The sequence below is a fragment of the Hipposideros armiger genome, unplaced genomic scaffold (genome assembly GCF_001890085.2).
Source record: "Hipposideros armiger isolate ML-2016 unplaced genomic scaffold, ASM189008v1 scaffold_52, whole genome shotgun sequence".
In the NCBI taxonomy this organism is placed as follows: domain Eukaryota; kingdom Metazoa; phylum Chordata; class Mammalia; order Chiroptera; family Hipposideridae; genus Hipposideros; species Hipposideros armiger.
In genome coordinates this window covers 816784-827556 of record NW_017731402.1, presented here as the reverse complement: position 1 = coordinate 827556, position 10773 = coordinate 816784, and the positions used below count along the sequence as shown (strand labels likewise).

Genomic DNA, 10773 nt, shown 5'->3' with positions numbered 1-10773 from the left:
TTGGGTCTTGATTGATTACATCAAGTGCTAACTAAAAAAAGGTATGAAGAAAATGTTTTATTTTCCAACTTTGGGATCAATGTCAGGGTAGAGGGAAGTCTACAGAGCTATCTATCTCTACATTGGATATTGAATATTAATTATACTAAATTTTGAATATTGAATTTGGAAGTAGTCTCTGCTCACACTTATGCCAGGACTGAGACACTAGAGAGAGAAAAAAAATATGAACTTAGACATTCTTAATTTGGAATTTTTAATAATTTAGATGGAGGCCAAATACAAATAATCTTCTTACCAAACATTTCTTCTAAATATTATAAAGGAGCAGCATGATCGAATCTGCAAAGATAAGATTTACAAATTACCACCTTGCACTCAGACCCAATATCTTCTACACAGTAGGTCCTTAATTGATGTTGATAATGCTCTGATGTTTGGGAGATGGGGGGTGGGATTCAACCAAATCTTTCAGCTCACTAAAGTATTTTCTCTAGGATCCTCTTCTAAGATACACCTACCCTTCCTAGCTGGATTCACTGTATCTACACAAAAGTCAGATTTCTATCTCTAAGGTAATGTCAGTCCTAGTTAATTAGTTCAAATTACTGGCGTATTGGTGCTTGCTACTTCGTTGTTGCTAATGGTGTTTTTTACCATGCTTAAATGGCGATTTTAAGAATGCATTGAATGATTGATTATAAATTATACTGAAATAACAGATAGAAGAAAAAAAATTAGTGGGAGTCACCTACACACAACAACCTCTTCTGAGAAATCAGAGTCACATTAGAAAACTAAATACCACTTAGATTACATTACTGAGCTTGAGTTTCATATCTGAATCAATTAGTTGCATTAGTGAAGACATCCACCATTATTAAAACCTGCTTAAGGATCTCATTCACTGCCAACTGCTACTTTTAAGGCTTCCAGGGGAAATGCCCACATTATAGGGAACAATTTACCCTTATATTGTTTTGGAAGATAGCCTGTATTTGTAATGGTTCATTCTGCTCAACTAAAGCATTATTCACAGGCATTTCCCCTTCAAATACAATTCTTTTGGCTATAAAATTTAGCATGGGTCTGTTTATGAATGATATAGACTCCATTTTAATCTTAGAAACAGTGATAGCATGCTTTTTGCCAATTTTCATTCTCTTTACCTTTCCAAATCTTTCAGCTAACTAGCACTTTCTAGATTGACCACCCCAACCTAAAGTACTTTCTCTTTCTGATCTATTTATGCAATTTTATAATATCTAGAATAGGAGTCAGCAAACCTTTCTGTAAAGATCCAGATAGTGAATATTTTAGGCTTTGCGAGCCATACAGTCTCTGTTATAACTACTCAGCCCTGCTGTTATAGTGTAAATGCAGCCATAGACAATATGTAAATGAATGAGCATGGATGTATTCCAATAAAATTTTATTTACAAAAGCAGGCAGCAGGTCAGATTTGGTCCAGAGGCTGTAGTTTGCTGACCCCTTATCTCAACAAGAGTCTTCAACTTGGGTCATACACAAAGGCTTTCCAGAGGGTGTCCTGGCATGGCTAGCTTTAAGGGGATCACTCTCCTGATTATGAACTTCAATCACATTCTTCCGGGCATTTAATCTGCCTGAGGTCCATGGTGGGTCCATGCTCCTTTCCTGCCTCCTCTTCAGAAATTGGTCCACCTTACCAAAGAAATGCGCGTCTCTTATCCATCCTGAATCCTCTTGCCCCGCTGTGTCAAAGCCACCGGAGTACGAAAATCATTGTAAAGGGTATAAAATAAGATAAGAGTGTTCCTATGGATGACTCACTCCTGAGGGACAGTTCTTTGAGATTCAAGCAAAAAGGCTGCTGTAAGAAATCTGGAAGGATGTTGTATCTTATTTCGTCAATGTGGAACACTCAGGGCAAAGCGTTCTGTCTTCTCTCTCTGTTTCTCTCTCTCTGTTTCTCTTTCTCTCTCTCTGTCTCGCTCTCTCTCTCTCTNTCTCTCTCTCTCTCTCTCTCTCTCTCTCTCTCTCTCTCTCTCTCTCTCTCTCTCTCTCTCTCTCTCTCTCTCTCTCTCTCTCTCTGATTTAATTGAAAATACAATTCAGAAATGAAAAGATTACTATGGGAACATTCATTAACGTGTTTTACAAATTTTATGAAAATGAAGCCAGGTTTTACTTTTCTAGCATAAAGTAAGTCTGTTTGGTTGATTTGTTTTAGAATGAAGATTGACAGCCTACTTGGTTATATGGCAGATATTTTCCACAAATTGAGTGAGCTAAACCTTTAATATATATTGACAGCTCAAAATAGATTGATAAAAACATATTCAAAACACTTAGAGAATATGTAATTCACTGCAAAACATATCTTTTTTAGAACTATAAAATTACAATAAAATTTGTATATGTACATTTAAAGTGTTTAAGGGGATGCATAATTTTTAAAAATTTAGCAGGTACATAAACAAAATTAAATTTTTTTCTGGTTCAGAAAAATCTTTGAAAATTCATCATTCACTACCTCAATCATGCTGTTATTTTTGTCTTGAAACTTACTGAAATATTTTATTGTTATATGATTTTTCATGTGTGCTAGGTATTGTCTCCTAAATGAATTAGAAGCTTATCTACTCTGCTATGTCCTGGACCTGTGATCTCATTTTTTAGTTTTCATCATAACAAATATATATAGTTCCCATCACCACCATGATTAACCTGGGACGTGACCCAAACTTCACTGAAATGGTTTCCAAAGGTCCCCTGTGGTCTCCTGTCCCATGGTTCTAGGAACCTTTTCTTTGCTCATATCCCCTCCAACTCTTCCGTAGCGCTTGACACTGTCACCTGCTTTGTGCAAGTTTGTTCTCTCTTGGTATTCATTATAGTCTACTAAGATGGTTGGTCTGCAAGCCTTTGGACACCTCATTCTACCTTCTTCTCTCTGTCCTCAGACATCTGTCTCAATGTCCTGTCTTTTGCTCAACTCCCTCACTTCAACTAAGCCTTGACTCCAAATGATTTCCTCACTTGCAGCCCTGCACCCATGAAATCACCTGCAGACCTGAAATCTTTATTTCTAACTAGATCATCCACTAGCACGAACAAGTCAAGTTAGTCAAAACCTAACTTGTCATCTTCTTCCCCAAATAAGCTCTTGCTTCTGACTTTCCTATATTTGTTACAATTGTCTTTTTATTCTGGGCACTTGGGCTCACAATCTTGAAGGCAGCATTAACTCCTCTGCCTCCTTCATCTCCCATGTTCAAAAGTGTATGTCTTTCCACTCCCGCCTCCACTCCCCTAGGTCAAGACTTTCTTTTATCAAAGTTGAAATGTTTCAATAGCTTCTAACTGGTCAACTGTTAACCCCCAGATGCACCTAGGTATCACCTAGGGAGCTTTGAAAAATCCCAGTGCCCAGGCTATACCCAATCCAATTACATCAGAATCTCTAAGGGTGGGTCAATGCATCAGTATTTTCTATGGATATTTCAATGTGCAGCCAGGATTGGGAACTCCAGTCTAGACTCTTTCCCTTTGTCATGTAATTCACATGTCAGTTTGCTTACACATCCTAAAGGGCAGCTGTGATTTTCCCACTCACTCAAACTTTTTCCATAATTCCCTAATGACTAAAGTATAAAAATAAGATGTCACCTTGAAAAAGTGTTTCATGTATGTGAAACACACACATAAAACAGGGTGCCAAAAAGTGTATATGCGTGACTCGTATTCATCTTTTGTTATTGGTATATATTATTCCAATTTTAATACAGATTTTTTTCTTAAAATGTGTATACATTTTTTGGCACCCTCTGCGTGTGTGTGTGTGTGTGTGTGTGTGTGTGTGTGTGTGTGTGTGTATATATATATATATATATATATATATTTGTACAAAGAACATTGTATAATATTTTATTTTTTCTTTACTTTGTCTCTTATATGCCTTGTTGTTTTAACATAACTGCAATTAGATCTTGTGTTTCCTTTTATACCATCCCACCTATGGAGCCCAGTGCAAAACCAGTCACATAATCAACTCTCAAAAGTGATCCATGATAGAAGAATTTTCTATCCAGGTTAGAAATAAAGAACAGCAGCAACAACAAAGTAACCATATCATCTTGAGAAAGCTCAGACTTGTCTCTATTTTAAATTCATGATAAATTATTTAAATATGTATAGATCAGAATCTAAGCTCCCTATTCTTCTGAAAATACCACAGCATTTTTTTAAAGTTTATTTTCTCCACTCAAGTAATCTACTGCTATTCCCTTAAGTCTCAGTCTCCTTAGGGAGAATTGCGAGGCAAAGATGTTAAAGTGATATAAAAATCTCAGGCCTCGCAGGGTGCTTAGAATTTGGGACAGATGATCTTTTTTTTTTAGTTCTGAGATCAAGATAGATATTATAATATGGTGCAAATTAGAATGAAGATACTAAATAATTTACTCTAATGCTCTCAGTTATAAAGATAACTGCCTCACTTTGCAACTGATATAAATTAAGGGAATATATTTAAATGTATATTTTAATCAATCAAGAAGGCTCGTCTGCCAGCCAGCCGGTGTCAGATGCTAATGCATGCTCTCTCAATGAAACGGTCTGTTTATTAACTAATTAAATGCCAACAAACTGCATTGCTGAATTCAGATGCAGAGATGGTGACAGTGTAGTGCTCTGGTCATTGGGTGTGCTTCACAGTAGGAGGTGCAGCTTCTACCTAACTGTGAAAGGTAGTTCATTGCTAAATGACCTAAACTGCCGTTCATCCAAAATGGGAGGTCTGTGGTGGAATTAAGAGAAATGAGGTGTCAGAAGTAAGGATATACTGCAAAGAGCAGCATTAAGAAGAACTCGCTCATAGATTGATATCCCTGGTTGTCTGCTGTTGCTGACCAGCTGCCGAGTGAGCACATAGTAGGTTTTCTGGTGAAGGTTTGTGGAATTCAATGAAGGAAGCTGAAAGCACTATTAGGTATCCTGTTGAGCTGGGAGAAAGACCTCTTTTCAGGGAACCTTGGAGACTTGATGAAAAGCACATCGAAACAACAGCCAGCATCAAAAGATGTGGAGTGATAAAAGACATGGAGGAGTGCAGCAGGTATAGGTAGTGAATGCTTGAGTTGAAAGAAGAACCAACAAATTAGGGTACATTAACAGCTGAGGGAGCGGAAAACACGAAAGAAAAGCCTTTTGAAAGGAAAGCCAGAAGAATGAGACAAACTGGAAATTCACAATCAGGACCATTTCCTTACTAATCAAAATCCATTTTTTCAGCTTTTTTATTTTTTTCTACCCTGGCATTTTTCTCATACATCATGGGCATAGAAAAGAAAATCAGGCAGGAAAGTGGCAGCTCTTTGACATCACTGAGTCGCTATCAAAACTGATCTTATTTTCAGGCTCCTTCTTGTTTTTAAATGTGTGCGCTTTATTTTTGAAATTACACAGGAAAACCTGAAGATGATTCATGCTGAATTTAGCTGGCTCAAATAATGTATTTACTAAAGAAAATTCTCCTCTCCAAATTTCATCCTCAAATGAATTGCCCTTTTCGTGATATGTTAATTTTATCACGTCTTAAGGATTCATAAAACACTTTAAAAATGCAGTCACTAGAATGCAATTCTGTGAAATGTGGTAGTTGCTGAATGTAAAGCAAATGTAAATATAATTTTGGATTGAAAGTAGTTAATATATTTTTCTTTATAAATTTCTTTATAAATTTGAAAGCGGACTTAAGCAGAAAAATCTAAGTGGCAGATACTCTCTGAAATTCTTAGTATGTAATTTTTGAAGCTCTGTTTTTGTCCTTTTTTCTAGCCATCTTTTGATTCTCTATAAATCTTGAAAAGGCTTCCACAAAAAGGTCACACCAAACTGGAGAGCTTATCTAGAGGAACACCCTTCTTTATGGAATCTGAGTATGGGGGAACAGTTTAATGGTCTTATCTACTTTGATTAGGAAGACTGGCTTAAATAATGCTTATCTCCAGAGGCCTAAGATGGCTGCTGAATGGATTTTTAAAAGTCACAGTGTTTTTAGGAGATTTTTATTCAGTGAGAGCCACAAGAAAGACACAAGTTAACAATGCCTGAGGGCGCAGGGTTTGAAACATGGCGGACAACGTGGACCAGCAACAAACTACCAACACTGTAGAAGAGCCCCTGGATCTCATCAGGCTCAGCTTGGATGAGCGAATTTATGTGAAAATGAGAAATGACAGAGAGCTTCGAGGTAGATTACATGCTTATGATCAGCATTTAAATATGATACTGGGAGATGTGGAAGAAACTGTGACTACTATAGAAATTGATGAAGAAACATATGAAGAGATATATAAATCAACAAAACGGAATATTCCGATGCTTTTTGTCCGGGGAGATGGTGTTGTACTAGTTGCCCCTCCATTGAGAGTTGGCTGAAACAAAGAATTTATCCTGTATGGAAAATAGGAGACTTTGTATGATTGCCTCTTTAAATGTAGAAGATATTAAAAAAACCTGCGTGAATTTTGATACTAAGAAATGACCAAGGATTCTTCCACTCCTGAAACGAGTTGATTTGCAGATAACTTACAAATTCGTAAGCTAAATGGCATTTTTATTTTTCTCCAACCCTCCAATAAATGTGATCACCAAGATGCAATACTTTTTTTTAGGAGTTGATTTGCTCCATTGTTTTTTCAAACAATTCTGATTTTTTAAAATTTAAATTAAATTTGGTTTTCTTTTTTGATTTAAAAAAAACAAACAAAAAACAAACAAACAATGCCTAAGATGAGTTCCTTAATTCTTCTGAACTTAGATAAAACGCCAATATGAATTTGGATTTGTGCTACGAGTTGCTTAACCTGGAGTTATTTTCTATGTGAATGACCAAGTCCTGGATTCCTGAAAGTCTAAGTGAACCTCAGTCAGGGCGCTGTGCGTTCAAATGTACTTCTCTAGATAAACGATGATACAACCTCTCTCCCCAAACCAGCATTGCAGCTCAGAAAAACCATGGATGGACTTTCCAGGAGATATAAATACTTCCTTTGTTTCATGTTGGTATCAGGAGTGATGATGATGTTTATGTTGACCAGAGGAGGAACTCTAACAATGTCTAATCACACATGGCCAGATGAAGACCAGCTACCCTTTCTCCTGCAGTTTAAGGGACCTTGTAGCCAGTCACACCATCCAGAACCCACTAGCTTTGCTTGTGAGGTTGAGTCTCAGGGTACTGCCATTCAAGTTACTCAGCTTCCTTTAATTCCAGCCCCTCAGCACTAAAACTGCTAGTATCTCTTTGCAGGTTATAGATTGCACCAAGAATCGTCAATTACTTCTTACTGATGAAGTGCCAGCTAAAAAGGAGCTGGGTTCTAATTACTGTGGGAGCTTTAATCTTTTCCCTTCTACCCCAGGCACTTTTCCCTTCTACCCCAGGCACTTAACCCCAAGGATAAAATTGTGTAAGGTGGAAAAGGAGGCTTTGGTAGGAGTCAGGAAGCAAGACCATTTTAATTTTATTTTTATGACATCAAAACTTTATGTCTAATCTCATTTAATTTCCCATTTTAACCTTGTTATCTTTTTATTGCCCATTTAAAAGTTAATATAACATTGTATCATTGAATAAAATATTGAACAAATAGTTTGGGTACCTAGTGCTGCATTAGGTACCCATATTTCCTTTTGAAAGTAATAAATATTATTTTCTTTCTTTCCTTCTTTCTTTTTTTTTAATTTTAGGAAGGGTGGACTATATCTAAGAATTGGTCCCATTTATAAAACTTAGTGAGATGTATCATAGAGCTACTCGTACTGAGAAAAATTATAGCTGTAAGTTGGAGTGTCCTTAGAAATTAGATCTCTAATTTTCTTCATTTTATAGGTGAAGAAACTGAGACCTGGGAGGCCAAGTCATTTATCAAAAGTCACCATCTAATTAGAGGTAGAGCAGGAATTTGAACTTATATCTCTCAAGTCCTTGACCAGTATATGTCCCCTTTGTCTCACTGTCTCTTGTAATAGTTATTTGAGGAAAATGGGATTCTTTAGTACCTTAGTTCCATGATACAAAAAAATATTCAAATGAATGAGGTCCGCTTTGAGCTGTAGTTCTTTTTTTCTACAGTTGTATTTAAGATCAGCTCTTTATTTTGCCCTGAAATGAAAAGAACAAATGCACAATATTACATGATAACATTTCTAAAGCTCCATGAATCACTGGAAATGATATAGACGCGACAACATCGATATAGTCTATGCCAATTATCGCGCCTCTCTTATGGGATAATTAGGAGATGCTCACTGAAATATGCTTTTCATTCCCATTCACTGGTAATGACCATGCACTCCTTCAGAGAAGATTTATTTTCCCTCCACCTCTGCTTCTACTAAGCTAAGCACTTATTTTGAACTCATGCAAATGAAAGGTGTGTATTCCTTGCAGCAGAGTATGTGTGTGTTTGTGTAATTAAGACATACATATTAACTTTTTAGCTGACACAAGAAGATATAGCTTCAAAATATTGGAAATTTGCTCCAGATAGAACACATCTTCATGTCCTCCATTTTATATAAAACAAGTGATATTTACAGGAATAATTCTCTATGTAATTACACAATTATTAAAAACATAGTAGTGAAGTAGGAGCTTTTATCAAGTCATTCAAATTAGTGCTATTTCATACTAATCACTATCTGCTTGAATGTGTATTGCTTGGATGTGACTGTAGAAAGCTCATTAAATAAATTTTCTTTAAAATTTAATTACTGGGAACTTCTTCAGATAATAATGATTATGGGTATAATTAGGATCTTTGTTCCTCTTTGTTGTTAGACTAAAAGGTACAAAGACTCAGAGAAAAAGAGATCGAAATTGCATATCCAACACTTGGAGAAGTAGTTGTCACAGGCGGTACAGAATATTAAAGAGCCCAATCCAGCAATGGAACATCAAGTTCGAAGGATGGGAATTGTAATGTGGCATTTGGTTATTTAGTCTTTCATTTTCTTCCAAAATTGCCTGGGTTGTATTCGAGAACTGTAAGTGAGAAACAAGGAAAGGCCGTTTCCTTTCATGTATGACTGTAAAAGGTGTTAGAAATTTATAATGTCTTCACTTACAAAAGCTGTAGCACCCAGATCCTGCACTTTGGTAGTTTCATAAGCTTACATGAGAGGTACTGTGTGTTTTCCTTGCCGTGCTGAATACAGTTTGCATATACATGCACTGGAGTTAATGCCTTTTGACCCTTGTAATTCAGAAAAATGTACCAGCACTCTGACGAGTGAAGTTTTCCTGATCCTGTTTCTAAAATGGCGATTGAACTTTTGTATAAACTGAAGGCTATATAACAAAGCCTTTCCTAAGATGACTTTATTTAGAAGCGATAATACACTTTGAGCAGAAGTGCTGCATATAATTTCTGGATTCCAACATTTTAACAACCTCCCAGTTCCCCAGTCAAAGATCGTTCCAAAGCGGTTTTTAGTACACAGAGACATTCTCTACTAGAAAACTCTGGGCTAAGAAATGAATTGTGAATATTCTGTCAAAGGCTTCCGACAAATGTAAAAAGTGAATATGCTTCAGCTCATCTAAACCTGACACAAATTATGTTTGTAAAGTATTCGACATAAGACGTTAGAAAATATTATAGCTAAATAAGAAAACCACTTACGAGAGTGAAGAGGACCCCTAGGCTCTTACGTTAGTGCTGGAGTGAGTGCAGGACGAAGGGGTGCCATATGACTTTAGGCAGCAATCCTCTCACCTAGCACTTTCTTCACATTATCCGTCAGTTAGAACCACTGTATGTAAGCTGCTGTGTTGGGCATCCCATAAAGCATCCCAACTCTCCTTGTCATCAGAAGGGTATAGAGAACCAAAAATGTCACCAAGCAGATCAACATATTAGGAAAAATATAATTGGCTGTGTGAGAAGAAAACTAATATATTTACACTGCGTTTGACTTTCTCTTGGCTGTGAGTTATACAGTGTAGTTAGGGTCCCTGGAATCAGGTAGACTGAATAATAAATAGCCTCATGTTTTCACTTGCATGAGAGAGACATGTGGAGAAGGAGATGGAGAAAGAGGACAAAAAGAAGCGCCATCACCACCGCCAAAACAATAACAACAGCAACGACTCAGAAGTTTTGTTGTTTTCATTTTGTTTCTGTCACCGAAAAAAGCCAGTTTTCTGTCAAGAATGCTGGAATTTCCTTAACAGGAAACAGAAGATGTGGGTGTGATGATCTTTACTTGGACTCCATAGGTTTCTACATGGCTTCGACAAGTACGGAAATCTTCTGTCCCACCCCAACCCTCAGTATTAAATGCAGGACTGCTGCATTCATTGGCTAAATTCTGTGTGTCAGTGGACACCTTTTACGCCACGTTCGGCAGAGGACAGAAATCAGAGGCACGTTTGGCACCGGGGAGCCCTGAGAGGCCTGTTGTCAAAAAGGAAAGGAATGAGATCACAGAAAAGCCCAGCCAGAAGTTCTTGTGTCCATGCTATGGGCGGGATATTCAGCCTGGCTTGTCGACAAATCAAGGACTATATTTCTCCATCAGCCATTCATTTCTCATATATGGTCACTTTAGCATGAATGCATGCAAAGACATGGTCTTGCTAGGCAGTTTAGTCTGAGGTTTATGGGAGGCACAGGCAACTACTTACATCTCTGGGCATTTTCACCTACTTTGAGACAAGTGACACCATCATTCATCTAATTTTGGGGGTTACATTTTAGCATGATGAAAGATACTGCGTTC

General features: G+C 37.1%; 1 pseudogene across 1 annotated transcript; it reads left to right on the top strand.

Moving 5' to 3' along the window:
- Window positions 1-6101: 6101 nt before the first annotated feature.
- LOC109381728 (U6 snRNA-associated Sm-like protein LSm3 pseudogene) lies at window positions 6102-6639 on the top strand (annotated as a pseudogene). The gene has a single exon (XR_002123800.1). The product of XR_002123800.1 is annotated as a U6 snRNA-associated Sm-like protein LSm3 pseudogene (transcript).
- Window positions 6640-10773: the final 4134 nt, after the last annotated feature.